Source organism: Pan paniscus, chromosome 1 (genome assembly GCF_029289425.2).
Source record: "Pan paniscus chromosome 1, NHGRI_mPanPan1-v2.0_pri, whole genome shotgun sequence".
Lineage (NCBI taxonomy): Eukaryota > Metazoa > Chordata > Mammalia > Primates > Hominidae > Pan > Pan paniscus.
Window position 1 is genome coordinate 42,747,518 of NC_073249.2, and position 15,408 is coordinate 42,762,925.

Below are 15,408 nucleotides of genomic sequence, written 5' to 3' on the forward strand. Positions count from 1 at the left end.
AGATTCCCAGGCCCTCCTTGGCTTTCTCTATTGTCGGGAGCTCCAGGAGCTGCTCTCTCCTCTGATGCGCTGACTACTTTCTTCTTTCTTCTTCTTCTTTCTTCTTCTGTCTTCTTCTCCTTTCTTCTTCTTCTTCTCCTTCTTCTCCTTCTCCTACTTCTTCTTCTTCTTCTTCTTTCTTCCTCTTCTTTTTCTTCTTTCTTCCTCTTCTTCTTGTGTGTGTGTGATCGTTTTAATAGTTGATACCAATACAATTTTTTAAATTATGCTTTAAGGTAAAGGGATTTGAGAGGATGTCTTTCTGTATTCTAGCTTTGTATTGAGATCAGGATTTCCAGAATCCTGTAAAACTCAGTGGCCTCCAGGTTCCAGGCTCCTTTTCACCATCTTCAGGGTCTCAGTACTGCTCTCCTGAGATACAGATAGCACTACTGAATTAGGAAATCACGGTTTTCAATAAGGGAGACACCTTTAAACAACTCTATTTTTATCCAGTTTGTGCTCCTTAATAATATCGAAACAAAGTTCAAGAAAGGTCCACTGGAGTAAGAGCAATATGTCCTCATATCATCTTTCCGCAGAGGTGTCATAGCCCTAGGAACTGGAGAGAACTGGAAAGGAAATTTGACTTTTTAAAATCCAGCCTCTAAAAGAACAATGGGACTGCAAGGCATTGCCTATACTCATACAGTCTTTGATTAAACAAATAGTTGGGCCAGACAAGGTGGCTTATGCCTATAATCCCAGCACTTTGGGAGGCCGAGGCGGGCAGATCACAAGGTCAGGAGTTCGAGACCAGCCTGGCCAACATAGTGAAACCCCATCTTTACTAAAAAAAAAAAAAAAATTAGCTGGGCATGGTGGCACACACCTGTAATCCCAGCTACTTGGGAGACTGAGGCAGGAGAACTGCTTGAACCTGGGGGGCAGAGGTTGTGGTGAACTGAGATCACGCCACTGCACTCCAGCCTAGGTGACAGAGCGAGACTCTGTCTCAGAAATAAAAGAAACAAAACAAAAAAACCAAATAGCTTTATCTGTAGACTACCAGAACTTCTTAAGAAATACCATCAATATTGAAGTGATCCAAAAACCACAGTTTCAGCTTCTTTTCCTCCAGATGTGTGCAACAAAATCAAACAGATTGTATTTAACAAATGTCTTTTATAGGCAAGGCCCTTTGCTAGGTGTACAGAAGGAACCAGATCCTCATCCACACCCCATGATCTCCACGGAGGCCCCGCCTTTCTCCTGCCTGTCTTTGTTTTTCACTCACAAAGAATCACGTTCTCAGCTCACAGTCATTGAATCTGTACCTTTTACGGGAACTTAACAGCTTCCATCCACTTTTCCTAAATAGTCCTCTCATTTTTGGCTCTACCTGCCCTTCTTGGGCTGGACCTCACAAGCTCAGCATATCCCCACTGTATGACCAGGATATGTGTAGTTGGGTTGCCAGAAAAAATACAGAATGCCCAGCTGAATTTACATCTCAGATAAATAATGTTTAATTTTTAGTATAAGTGTGTCCCCTGTAATATTTGGAATATAATATCCTAAAAACTGTTTTGATGTTTATCTGAAATTCAAATTTAACTGAGCACTTCATGTTTTTATTTGTTAAATCTTAATACTACATGGAAGGCATAAAATCTTCAGCTATAATTCCTTAAATTAGACTTGAAACCTAATCTTAGAAAAATCATCCTAAGTAACTTTTCCTCTTTCCCTCTTACAAACTTATATAACCTCACACCTACTCAAGTGCATATAATCTTATTCCCTAATTCTTTTTTTTAATTTTTGAATTTTTTATTGACTAATTTTTAAGGTAAATTTTATACCCAGCAAAACGCACAGCTCTTTTTTTGGGGGGGGTGGGGTTTTGCCAATGTGCTACTTTATTTATTTATTTTTATTATTATACTTTAAGTTCTAGGGTACATGTGCACAATGTGCAGGTTTGTTACATATGTATACATGTGCCATGTTGGTGTGCTGCACCCATTAACTCATCATTTACATTAGGTTTATCTCCTAATGCTATCCCTTCCCCTCCCTCCACCCCACGACAGGCCCGGTGTGTGATGTTCCCATTCCTGTGTCCAAGTGTTCTCATTGTTCAATTCCCACCTATGAGAGAGAACATGTGGTGTTTGGTTTTTTGTCCTTATGATAGTTTGCTGAGAATGATGGTTTCCAGCTTCATCCATGTCCCTACAAAGGACATGAACTCATTCTTTTTTATGGCTGCATAGTATTCCATAGTGTATATGAATGCATGGCTCTTAGATGCATTTGTGATGAGTTTCAGCAAATGTGTACCCCTGTGCAACATACACTAAATCAAGATATAGAATATTTCCATAACTCTAGAGAGTTCCCTTGTGCCCCTCTCCAGTTAATTATCTCATCCCAGAGATAACCATCATAGATTAGTTTTGCTTGTTCTTGAACCTCATATAAATGAAATTATACAGCATGTATATATTAGTCAGTTCAGGCTACCACAACAAAAATAACATAGACTGGGTGGTTTAAACAAGAGACATTTATTCTTTCACAGTTCTGGAGGCTAGAAGTTCGAGATCAGGGTGCCAGCATGGTTGGGTCCTGGTGAGGGCCCACTTCTGGTTTGCAGATGGGTGCCTTCTCCGTGTGAGCTCACATGGCCTTTCCTTCAATAGGCCAGAAGTCTAAAGTCAAGGCGTTGGCAAAGCTGTTTCCTTCTGGAGACTCTGAGAATCTTCCATGCCTCTCTCACAGCTTCTGGTGGCTGCTGGCAATCCTTGACATTATTTAGCGTGCAGATACGTCACTTTGGTTTCTGCCTCCTTTGTCACAGGGTCTTCGTTCTTCTGTCTCTGTCTCCGTGTGTCCTCTCCTCCTTTTATAAGGACAATAGTCATTGGATTTAGGGCCTACCCTAATCCAGTTTGACCTCATCTTAGCTTAACTATGATGTCTGCAAAGACTCTGTTTCCAAATAAGGTCACATTCTGAGATTCTAGGTGGACGTGAATTTTGGAGAGACACTATTCAACCCACTACAGATAAATACCTAAGAGTTGGAATTGTTCAACCATCTTGTATACTACTTAAATTCTTATATCCCTAAATTTTACCTATGACCTTTTTGGCCCTCTTGTCTTCTAACAGTGAAAGTATGGTACTAAGGCAGCAGTTTTGAAAAATTAAAGGAATAGTAGTTGGAAAAGTCACAGCTGCCAATATATTGCTATTTATATTTCCTAGCCCTCCTATGCTATCATACCACACTTTACTGCTTCTACACTAAAGCCCACATGCTTACAGTATCAAAGTGAAACAGGAAAGAGATTCAATGGGAGTCTAGTTTCGCTGGAACTTTAGCAAGAAATGAGATTAATGTGATGTTTCTCAAACTTTGACTTGCATAAGAATCACCTGGAAGACTTCTTAAAGTGCACTGCTTTTGCAGATGACATAATCTTGTATCTGTCACATTGTATCTATACTTGCAGAAAATCCTAAGGAATCCACTGAAACATATTAGACCTAATAAATGAGTTCAGCAAGGCTGTAGGACGCAAGATCAATACACAAAGATCAATTGTATTTCTTTCTTTCTCTCTTTTCTTTTCTTTTTTTTTTTTGAGATGGAGTCTTGCTCTGTCACCCAGGCTGGAGTGCAGTGGCCGGATCTCGGCTCACTGCAAGCTCTGCCTCCCGGGTTCACGCCATTCTTCTGCCTCAGCCTCCCGAGCAGCTGGGACTACAGGTGCCCGCCACCACACCCGTCTAATTTTTTGTATTTTTAATAGAGACGGGGTTTCACCATGTTAGCCAGGATGGTCTCGATCTCCTGACCTCGTGATCCGCCTGCCTCGGTCTCCGGAAGTGCTGGGATTACAGGCATGAGCCACCACGCCTGGCCAATCAATTGTATTTCTATATGCATGCATGAACAATCTGAAAATAAAATTAAGAAAACAGTTCATTTTATAATGGCATAATAAGGAAAATACTTAGAAATAAATTTAAGAAAATAACTAAAAAGTACATCATTGAAATATATTAAAGGATATCTAAATAAATGGAAAGAGAGGCCATGTTCAGGGATTGAAAGATTTAATATTGCTAAGGGGGCAATATTTGCCAAATTGATCTACAGATTCAATGCAATCTGTATCAAAATCTCAGTTGTCTTCTTTACAGAAATTGACAAGCTGATCCTAAAATTCATACAGAAATTCAAGGGACCAAGAATAACCAAAACAGTCTTAAAAACGAAGACCAAAGTTGGAAGAATCACACTTTCTGATATCAAAACTTACTGCAAAGCTATAGTAATCAAAACACTTGGTACTGGCATAAGATCAGTAGAATAAAACTGAGAATCCAGAAATAAAGCCTCACATTTATGACTAATTGATTTTTTTTTGAGACAGAATCTTGCTCTGTTGCCCAGGCTGAAGTGCAGTGGTGCGATTTCGGCTCACTGCAACTTCCACCTCCTGGGTTCAAATGATTTTCATGCCTCAGTCCCCCAAGTAGCTGGGATTACAGGTGCATGCTACCACACCTGGCTAATCTTTGTATTTTTAGTAGAGAGGGGGTTTCACTATGTTGGCCAGTGTATTAAACCATTCTCATGTTGCTATGAAGAAGTACCTGAGACTGGGTAATTTATAAGGAAAAGATGTTTAATTGACTCACAGTTCTGCATGGCTTGGGAGGCCTCAGGAAGCTTACAATCATGGCAGAATGCACCTCTTCACAGGGTGGCAGGAGAGAAAATGAGTGCCGAGCAAAAGGGGAAGCCCCTTATAAAACCATCAGATCTCTTGAGAACTCACTCACTATCAAGAGAACAGCATGGGGTGGTGGTGGGGGACCTGCCCCCATGATTCGATTATCTTCACCTGGTCCCCCACTTGACATGTGGGGATTATTACAATTCAAGGTGAGATTTGGGTGGGGACACAGAGCCAAACCATATCAGACAGGCTGGTCTCAAACTCTTGGCCTCAAGTGATCCACCTGCCTCAGCCTCCCAAAGTGCTGGGATTACAGATGTGAGCCACTATGCCCAGCCAGCAAATTGATTTTTGACAAGACTACCAAGACAATTCAATGGGGAAACAAGTAGTCTTTTCAACAAATGGTTCTGGGACAACTTGATATCTATATTAAAAGTATAAAGTTTGACTCCCTACCTCACACTGTTTACAAAAAGTAACTCAAAATAGATAAAAAACCTAAAAGTAAGTGCAAAAAGTATAAAACTCCTAGAAAAAGACGTAGACGTAAATCTTCATCACCTTGAATTACATAGTGGTTTTTTAGACATGACACCAAAAGCACAAGTAACTATGAACAACAAAAACAAAATGTATATTAGAATACATCAAAATTTAAAACTTTTGTCCTTCAAAGGATACCATCAAGAAAATACCAAGACAATCCACATAATGGGAGAAAATTTTTGCAAATCATATGTTTGATAAAGGACTTGTAACTAGAATAAAGAACTCTTACAACTCAATAATAAGACAAATAACCCAATTTAAAAATGGGCAAAGAATCTAAATAGGCATTTCTCCAAAGACGATATAAAAATGGACAATGAACAGATGAAGATATGCTCAACGTCATTGGCCATCAGGCAATGCAAATCAAAACCAATATGAGACACCGTAATATCAAAAACAATATGAGACAACCTGGGAAACATTCTGGCAGTTCCTCAAAATGTTAAATATAGAGTTACCATATGACCCAACAATTTCACTCCTATGTATATGCCCCAAAGAAATAAAAACGTGTTCACAGAGAAACTTGTATATGAATGTTCATAGCATCATTCGTAGCCCCAAAGTGGCTACAAACCCAAATGTCTATCAGCGGACTAATGGGCAAACAAAATGTCATATACACATACAATGGAATATTCTTTAGCAATGAAAAGAAATGAAGTACTGACACACGTACATACAAGGCTCAACATGTATAAGCTGTGAAAACAGTGAACTAAATGAAAGAAACCAGTCACAAACGGCCATGCATTGTATAATTCTATTTATATGAAATGTCAAGAAAAGGCAAATCAATAGGGACAGAAAGTCAATCAGTGGTTGTCTAGGACTGAGCAGCTGAGGAAAATCGAGGAGTGACTGCTAATGGGCACAGGGTTTCTTTTGAGGGTGATGAAAATGTTCTAAAATGTTGATTGTGGTGATGGTTGTGCAACTTTGTGAATATTCTAAGAGCTACTGAATTGTCCACTTTAAATGGGTGAGTTGTAGGGCAATGAACTATATCTCGATAAAGCTATTATTGAAACAAGCACAGGGCCAGGTACAATGGCTCACGCCTGTTACCCCAGCACTTTGGGAGGCCAAGGCGGGTGGATTACTTGAGGTCAGGAGTTTGAGACCAGCCTGGCCAACACAGCCAAACCGTGTCTCTACTAAAAATACAAAAATTAGCCGGTTGTGGTGGCAAGTGCCTGTAATCCCTGCTACTTGGGAGGCTGAGGCAGGAGAATCACTTGAACCTGGAAGGCCGAGATTGCAGTAAGCCAAGATCGCACAGCTGTACTCTACCCTAGGCGACAAAGCGAGATTCCATCTCAAAACAAAAACAAAAACAAACAAAAAACAAAAAAAAAAATCCTTATTTTGTAGCTATAGGGTAGTATCTGAGAATTTGTTTTTCTGACAAAATCCTAGCTGATGTCACTGCGGCTCTAGAAACGACATTTTGAGAACCACTGGATTAAGACCCTCTAGGGAAAGACAGACAGGGAAGGAGAATGAGGTGTGGTGGTCAGAGCTGAGTGGGAAGCAGCCCTAGGTGTGGCTCTAGAACTAATAAGATTAGCAATAACAGCAGTAGGATAATTGTTGTCCACCCACCTCTCTCCTCCATGTTCATTTTTTCAGCGAGGCCCCAAGGAATACATTTTTTTTTTTTTAACAGACATGCGCTACCATGCCCAGCTAATTTTTGTATTTTTAGTAGAGACAGAAGTTTTGCCATGTTGGCCAGGCTGGTCTAGAACTCCTGACCTCAGGTGATCCTCCCACCTCGGCCTCCCAAAGTGCTGGAATTACAGGTGTGAGTCTCCGCACCCGGCACCCAAGGAATACTTCTAAAAGATACTTTAGAAGATTATGGTCTGACCTCAAAGTTTAGAGAAAGAAAATGCTACTTTTCCCACAATGACCCACGAAAGCTTTGTTATCCATGACTTTACCTAAAAGTTTTCAGAAGATTTTTATTTTTTATCCTGGGTCTCTACTTTTGGCTTGCAGGTTGTTCTGCTGTACATGAAGGGTGGGATTAGGGTAGCATTGGCAACAAACAGCCTAGGCATCACCACTTTCCCTTCTGGGGCTGAGAAGACACCATGCCCTTTAATTACAGCCAAATCAGCTCCTCAGATTTGGCTTCAGAATCCTCAGCATGGCTCCCTAGTCAGCTGGTACCAACCTGGGAGAGTTGACATGGCACATAAAGCTTATTTGCCATCCTGGGATTAGAAGCTCTTGAGGAACCTTTGAGCTCTAATGTGGGATTCAAGTCCACACGCGTTTGTGAAGCAACTATGACCAAGCACTGTGGCTGATATGTGGGTGAAAACAGAACGAGTCTCGGGATTCCAGATTAAATGAAATAGGAGCACACTTTAAATTGCCACAATGGTAACCTTTTTTAAGGTTTAAGGATCTTGAACCTGGGAATAATGCATAACAGCTACACATCTGTATACAGCAATAACAAATGATTCCCTGATTTCAGAGCCTCTTCCACTCTCATTGGCCATGTATTCTCAAAAGTTTTTCTTTCTTGTCTCCCAATGCAAGTGAACAAGGGGAATTGACTAGAAAGCCAGAATCCATCATTATGGTTGGAAGCCTTTCTGTTTCCCCCCTTACCTCAGGACTTGGAGAAGCTTAACGTGGGAAAATTGCTCAGAACCTCCAACCAATCACTATCATGATGATCCTTTATAGTGTTCTATTTCATGTGCTGCAGACTTTGGACGCTGTTGTATGATTTTGCTTTTTTTCCCTCTGCTTTAAGCAGCTGAGTACTCTATATTAAGGCCTAAGCAATCAATATAATAATAGCCACCCTTTGAGTGTTTACTACTTGCTAGACCCCGTGCTAAGAGTTTGATGCATATTATTCCATTTAATCCTCACTACGATGAAGTTAGACAGTTTTGTTTTGTTTGAAACAGGGCCTCACTCTGTTGCCCAGGCTGGAGTGTGGTGTCGCTATGTCAGCTCACTGCAGCCTCAACCTCCTGGGCTCAAGCAATTATCCTGCCTCAGCTTCCTGAGTAGCTGGGACTACAGGTTCATGTCATCACACTCAGCTAATTTTTTGGTATATTTTTAGAGACAGGGTTTCACCATGTTGCCCAGGCTAGCCTAGAACTCCTGAGCTCAAATGATCCTCTTGCCTTGGCCTCCCAAAGTGCCGAGGTTACAGGTAGGTGTGAGCCACCATGCCCGGCCACGCAGTTTTATCCATTCATATTTTACAGAAAACTGAGGCTCAGAGAGATTATATAACTTGGTCAAGCTGATTGTTAAATATTCAAGAATTTTGTAAGCTGCGGTTTGTTAAACCTAACTTGAAATAGGCCATGGTAGGAGTATTTACAATGCAGAAATGGGTAAGCACTCTAAGTCAGAGTTCCCCTTCCCCCCATCCAATTCACCAGCAAAGGACTGGTTAACCCGAAAGCACAGTGACACTATCCTTTTTTGTTAGATCTTTGTCCTGTATATATGACATTTGAAATTTGAATTGTTTCTAGGGTTTGGCAATTATGAAAAAGCCTCTGATCATCATTTATGTCCAGATTTGTATGAACACAAGTTTTCTCCCTTTTTTTTTTATTATTTTTTTTTTTTTGAGACGGAGTCTTGCTCTGTCGGCCAGGCTGGAGTACAGTGGCGCCATCTCAGCTCACTGCAAGCTCCGCCTCCCGGGTTCCCGCCATTCTCCTGCCTCAGCCTCCTGAGTAGCTGGGACTACAGGTGCCTGCCACCACACCCTGCTAATTTTTTCTGTTTTTAGTTGAGACGAGGTTTCACCTTGTTAGCCAGGATGGTCTCGATCTCCTGACCTCGTGATCCACCTGCCTCAGCCTCCCAAAGTGCTGGGATTACAGGCGTGAGCCACCGCGCCCGGCCTTTTTTTTTTTTTTCTTTTTTTGAGACAAGGTCTCACTCTGTCACCCAGGTTGGAGTGCAGTGGTGGGATCTCGGCTCACTTCAACCTCTGCCTCCTGAGCTCAAGCGATCCTCCCACCTCAGCCACCCCCTTACCCCTTCCTTGGCTAATTTTTTGTTAGTTTTTTAGAGACAGGGTTTCACCATTTTGCCCAGGCTGGTCTTGAACTCCTGGGTTCAAGTGATCCACTCACCTTGGCCTCCCAAAATGCTAGGATTACAGGTACAAGCCATGGCACCTGGCTATTTTCCAAAGTTATTTATCATTTTGCATTCCCACCAGCAATGCCTAAGAGTTCCAGTTGCTCCACATCCTTGCCACAACTTAACATTGTCAATTTTTTTTTTTTTTTTTTTTGAAACGGAGTCTCACTGTCACCCAGGCTGGAGTGCAATGGCACGATCTTGGCTCACTACAACCTCCGCCTGCTGGGTTCAAGGGATTCTTCTGCCTCAGCCTCCCGAGTAGCTGGGATTATAGGCACCCGCCACCACGCCCCGCTTTTTTTGTTGTTTTTAAAATATATATATATTTTTAGTAGAGACAGGGTTTCCCATGTTGGCCAAGCTGGTCTCAAACTCCTGACCTCAAGTGATCTGCCCATCTCAGCCTCTCAAAGTGCTGAGATTATAGGCATGAGCCACCATGCCTGGCCTTTGGTTTTGTTTCAACCATTCTAATAAATGTGTATGATATTTCATTGCGTTTAATTTGCATTTTCCTAATGATTAATGATGTTGATAATCTTTTCATGTGCCTAATTGTCATTCATCTAGTTTCTCTGGTGAAGTTCCTGTTCAAATCTTTTGTCCAATTTTTATTGGGTTGTTTCCTTATTATTAAGTTTTGACAGGTTTTTATATATTACAGATATAAATCTTTTTACCCAGTCCATGGCTAATCTTTTCATTTTCTTAACATGTCATATATATATATACACACACATATGTGTATATAAATACATATATACATATATAAACATATGTCATATATATACACATACACACACATATGTATGTCATATATATACACACACACTTATATACACACACTTTTTTTTTTTAAAGATGGGGTCTAGCTCTGTCACCCAGGCTGGAGTACAGTGGTGCAATCATAGTTACTGCAACCTCAAACTCCTAGGCTCAAGCAAGCCTCCTGCCTCTGCCTCCTATGTAGCTAGGACTTGTACAGGCACACATCACCACACTCAACTAATTGGTTTTTTTTTTTTTTTTTCCTGGATCCACTTGTTTCTATGCAATTGACTAATTTTTTTTTTTTTTTTTTTGAGATGGAGTCTCGCTCTTTTGCCCAGGCTGGAGTGCAGTGGTGCTATCTCGGCTCACTGCAACCTCCACCTCCCAGGTTCAAGCAATTCTCCTGCCTCAGCCTCCCGAGTAGCTGGGATTACAGGCGCCTGCCACCACACCTGGCTAGTTTTTGTATTTTTAGCAGAGACAGGGTTTCACCATGTTGGCCAGGCTGGTCTCAAACTGCTGACCTCAGGCGATCCACGTGCCTCGGCCTCCCAAAGTGCTGGGATTACAGGTGTGAGCCACCGCGACCGGCCACAACTGACTAATTTAAAAAAATTATTTTTAGTAGAGACAAGGTCTGGCTATGTTGACTGGGCTGGTCTTAAACTCCCAGGCTCAAGTGATTTTCCTACCTCAGCCTCCTAAAGTGCTGGGATTTTAGGCACGAGCCACATGCCTCGCCAAAATATTATTTATTTGACAAATAAAAATTGTATTTTTTTGTATTTTTTAAATGTAAATTTATCATCTACAACATATTGTTTTTAAACATATAAATTGTGAAATGGCTAAATTGAACTGATTAACATATGTATTACTTCACATACTTTTTTTATAATTAGAACACTTAAAATTTACTCATTTTGCAATTTTCCAGATTTTTTTTTTTTTGAGATGGAGTCTGGCTCTGTCGCTCACGTTGCAGTGCAGTGGTGCCATCTCGGCTCACTGTAACCTCTGTCTCCCGGGTTCAGGTGATTCTCGTGCCTCAGCCTCCCAAGTAGCTGGGATTACAGGCACTTGCCACCATACCCAGCTAATTTTTGTATTTTTAGTAGAAACAGGGTTTGACTGTATGGGCCAGGCTGGTCTCAAACTACTGACCTCAAGTGATCCGCCTGCCTTGGCCTCTCAAAGTGCTGGGATTACAGGCATGAGCCATTGTGCCTGGCTGGAATTTTCAAAATCTTAACCTGTCTTTTGAAGAGCAAAATTTATTCATTTTTATGAAGTTCAAATTGTTATTATTTATTTTAATGGGTCATGTTTACTGTGTCATATCTAAAAAATCTTTGTGTAACACAAGGTCACAAAGGTGTTCTCGTATGTTTTCTTTTAGAAGTTTTATGGTTTGTTTTCTATTCAGGTCTACAATCTGTTTTGAGTTTGTATGTGAATAGGCTGTGAGTTATGAATCAAGGCTTATTTATTTGCATCTTATAATCAATGAGCCTATATTGACATATCATTATCACTGCAAGTTCATAGTTTACATTATGGTTCATTAGGTGTCTTACATTCTGTGGGTCTGGACAAATGTATAACGACATGTACCCACTACTGTAGTGTCATACAGAAGCATTTCACTGCCCTAAAATCCTCTGTGCTGTACCTGTTCATCTTTCCCTCCCCCACGGATCTCTTTACCATCTCCATAGTTTTGCCTTTTCCAGAATGTTGTTGGGGTGATCAGACCCAACACCAGGTCGTGGGGCCGACGAAGTCCAGCAGAGTCAAAGGAATGAGAAAAAGACAGTTTGAGAGAGAAAGTGGGACCAGGGGACCATCGTGAGTGTGGAGGCTGCCAAGGCCCCGATTTCTGGGCGTCCACGGCTGTTTATTGGTGCTCAAACAAACAAACAGGTGGTGAAGATGTGGGGGTTGAAAGGAAACAGTGTATCAAGTGAATGGCTGCTTGAAATAATGGGTGTGCTAGAAGCAAGGAGCCAGCAAGTCTAGCAGACATGCAAGCCCTGCCTCAGCTGCTCTCCCAACACTCAGCTTTTCTCCCAACATGTGCTCTACCTGTTCATCTTTCCCTCCCCCACAGATCTCTTTATTATCTCCATAGTTTTGCCTTTTCCAGAATGTTATATAGTTGGAACCATCACTTACATACTATCAGTATGATCTTTTTCAGATTGGCTTCTTTCACTTAGTATAATAATACACATTTAAGATTCCTCCATGTTCTCTCTCTCTTCTCTCTTCTCTCTCTCTCCTTTCTTTCAGACTGAGTCTCACTCTGTCGCCCAGGCTAGAGTGCAGTGGCACAATCTCAGCTCACTGCAACCTCCACCTCTGGGTTCAAGCAATTCTCGTGCCTCACCCTCCCAAGTAGCTGGGATTACAGGTGCCCACCACCACGCGTGGCTAATTTTTGTATTTTTTAGTAGAGATGGGGTTTCACCATGTTGGCTAGGCTGGTCTCGAACTCCTGACCTCAAGTGATCTGCCCACCTTGGCCTCCCGAAGTGCTGGGATTACAGGCGTGAGCCACTGCGCCTGGCTCCTGCATGTCTTTTAATGGCTTGATAGCTCATTTCTTGTTAGTGGTGAAGAATATTTCATCATCTGCATGTACCACAGTTTATTTATCCATTCACCTACCAAAGAACATCTTGTTTGCTTCCATGTCTTGTCAATTCTGGGTAAAGCTACTATAAATGACTATGTGTAGGTTTTTGTGTGGATATACATTTTCAACTCATTTATATAAATACCAAGGAGAGTGATTGCTGGATTATATGGTAAAAGCATGCTTAGTTTTGTGGTAGTTTTTGTTTTGTTTTGTTTTACATTTAGATCTTTATCTGGAATTTCTTTTTATGAAAATATGAGGTAAACTTTCCTCCTAAATGGATAGGCATTTGTCCTGACATCATTTATTGCATCCATTTTTTCCTAGTGGTTGGAAAGCATCATCCACAGACTAAATCATGCAAGGTAACTGTGTGAGCCTGGACAAGTTAGTTAACCTCTCTGTACTCCAGGTTTCTCACCTGGCAAAGGGGTTAACAATAACTGCTTACAGCATTGGTATGAAGGTAACATGAGGCAATGGGCATGAAGACATTTGAAAAAGTAAAAATCCCGTATCCCTGAATCATCTGTATATGGGTGAAGATACCATGACTCTTTCTGAGGCTGTGAACACACTTGCTCATCTGAAAAGCCATCCAGGTCCATCAAAGAATTCTCAAACCATTGGTCACATTTGAAATGTAGATGCCAATGATCCATATTTTCAGGGGATTTGAGTGTGGGCTTCAGTAGAAGGGAAGAGAAGGCTAGTGAAGGAGTAACTAGTAGGTAGCCATGGATGAATTATCAGTTTGGGTACCCTGTGGTCCTATAGACTTCAAGAGGACATAAATACCACTTGATAGACTGTGAGTTCCTTGAGAGCAGAGTGCTTGTGTTGAATTTGTCTTAAAAATCACAGAGCCTGACTAGAAAGCTTCCAGTTAAGTTTCAATGAATTAAACTAAATTTTCTCCATTAGGACTCACTGGGAAGAGAAGAAAAAGGAAGGCTAAGGAAAATGGAATCTCTCATCTGGCCTACCCTTGCTTCCAAATACTTGGTACTCTTGTAAAGAATCCAATTTACAGCCAGTTGCTATCAAGTATAATTAGTGAAAATGATCCTTTTTCTCAGTAAATGGCAGCTTTCTTGGTATAGTTGCCCTGTGCCTTGCTGCAACTTGGCAGCTCAGACCCACCAGTGGGGAACAGTCTGGGAGCCCTGTGGGGTGGCTCTGGAGCTGCTGATGGAAGGCACAGGAATCAGGGCTTGCTGAACTTAAGGTTCAGGCTGCTTTCCCTGCAATAGGGTCAGCCAGCAGGGAGCAGGCAGGTCTGTGATGCAAGCAGAGAAGGTGGGATTGTGCCCACTGGGGAAGGGAGCTCTTGCTCTACCAAAGAGGAGGCTGGATGCCATGGTGCAGAATCCTCTGGGGTCTTGGCTCCTACTTGTCAACCACTAATTAATTTTTAGGTTTACAATTGATGTTTTCTTATCCAAGGACATCTGGTATACAAAAGTTCCCCTAGCTTAAAATGTTTAGTATTCTCTGAATAGCTTTCCTCTGTTCCCTAAGAAAGAGGCTTCCTCAGCAGCTGTGCTGCAAAAGACCCCAAATGTATTGCACATCCGAAGAGTGGCTAAGTGGGAGGTGAAGGGTGGGTACAGGGGTCTGTTGTAGGCACTGTCCTCCTCTGGGCTCCTTTGACATTGGCCTGGTGGCTGGGATACTTCAGAATAAAGGCCTAGTGGGTCACAGGTTTAGGAGGAGTTGGGGCTGGTCCCTAGGCCACTATAGGTGGTGGGCAAACATTGTAGAAGGCCTAATGTTTGGAAAGCCAGTGTGGAATTCTCCTTTGTGCAACTGCGTCACTGAATCAATTGGGATTTTTTATTGGTGAATGGACACTTGGAAGTTTTAATATGCAAAACATAATTTACTTTTATTACTTAAATTGCTTAATGTAATTTTAATATGCAAGACTTAATTTACAAACAGCCAGGATTCCAGGTGTTTAAATCCTTGTCTCCAGGGAACACAGCTGTCCCTTTGAGGAAAACCTAATTTTTCTTCCCTGCCTGTGTGACTTTGGGACAAATCTGGGACAACAGTGAATTCTCTATTACTGTTATTACCACCCAAGTAAACTAAAAATCCGGGATGAGAAAAATCTTACAGAAAATTCTAGCTGAGGCTTCTAGCTTATAGTACAATGAATGGACCTTAATCATAGAATGCCTTTAAGAAAAACATTTAGGCCTGACTTGGTGGTTCACACCTGTCCTGTAATTCCACCACTTTGGGAGGCCGAGGCGGACAGATCTCTTGACCTCAGGAGTTTGAGACCAGCGGGGGCAACAAGGTGAGATCCTGTCTCTACAAAAAATACAAAAATTAGCCTGGTGCGGTGGTGCCCGCCTGTAGTCCCAGCTACTCGGGAGGCTGAAGCAGACAGATCGCTTGAGCCCGGGAGGTCGAGGCTGCATTGAGCTGAGATTGCGCCACTGCACTCCAGCCTGGGTGACAGAGCAAGACCCTGTCTCCAAGTAAACAAAATAAAATAAAATAAAGAAAAATATTCAAAAAGCCCTCGAGGTTTTTTTGTTTGTT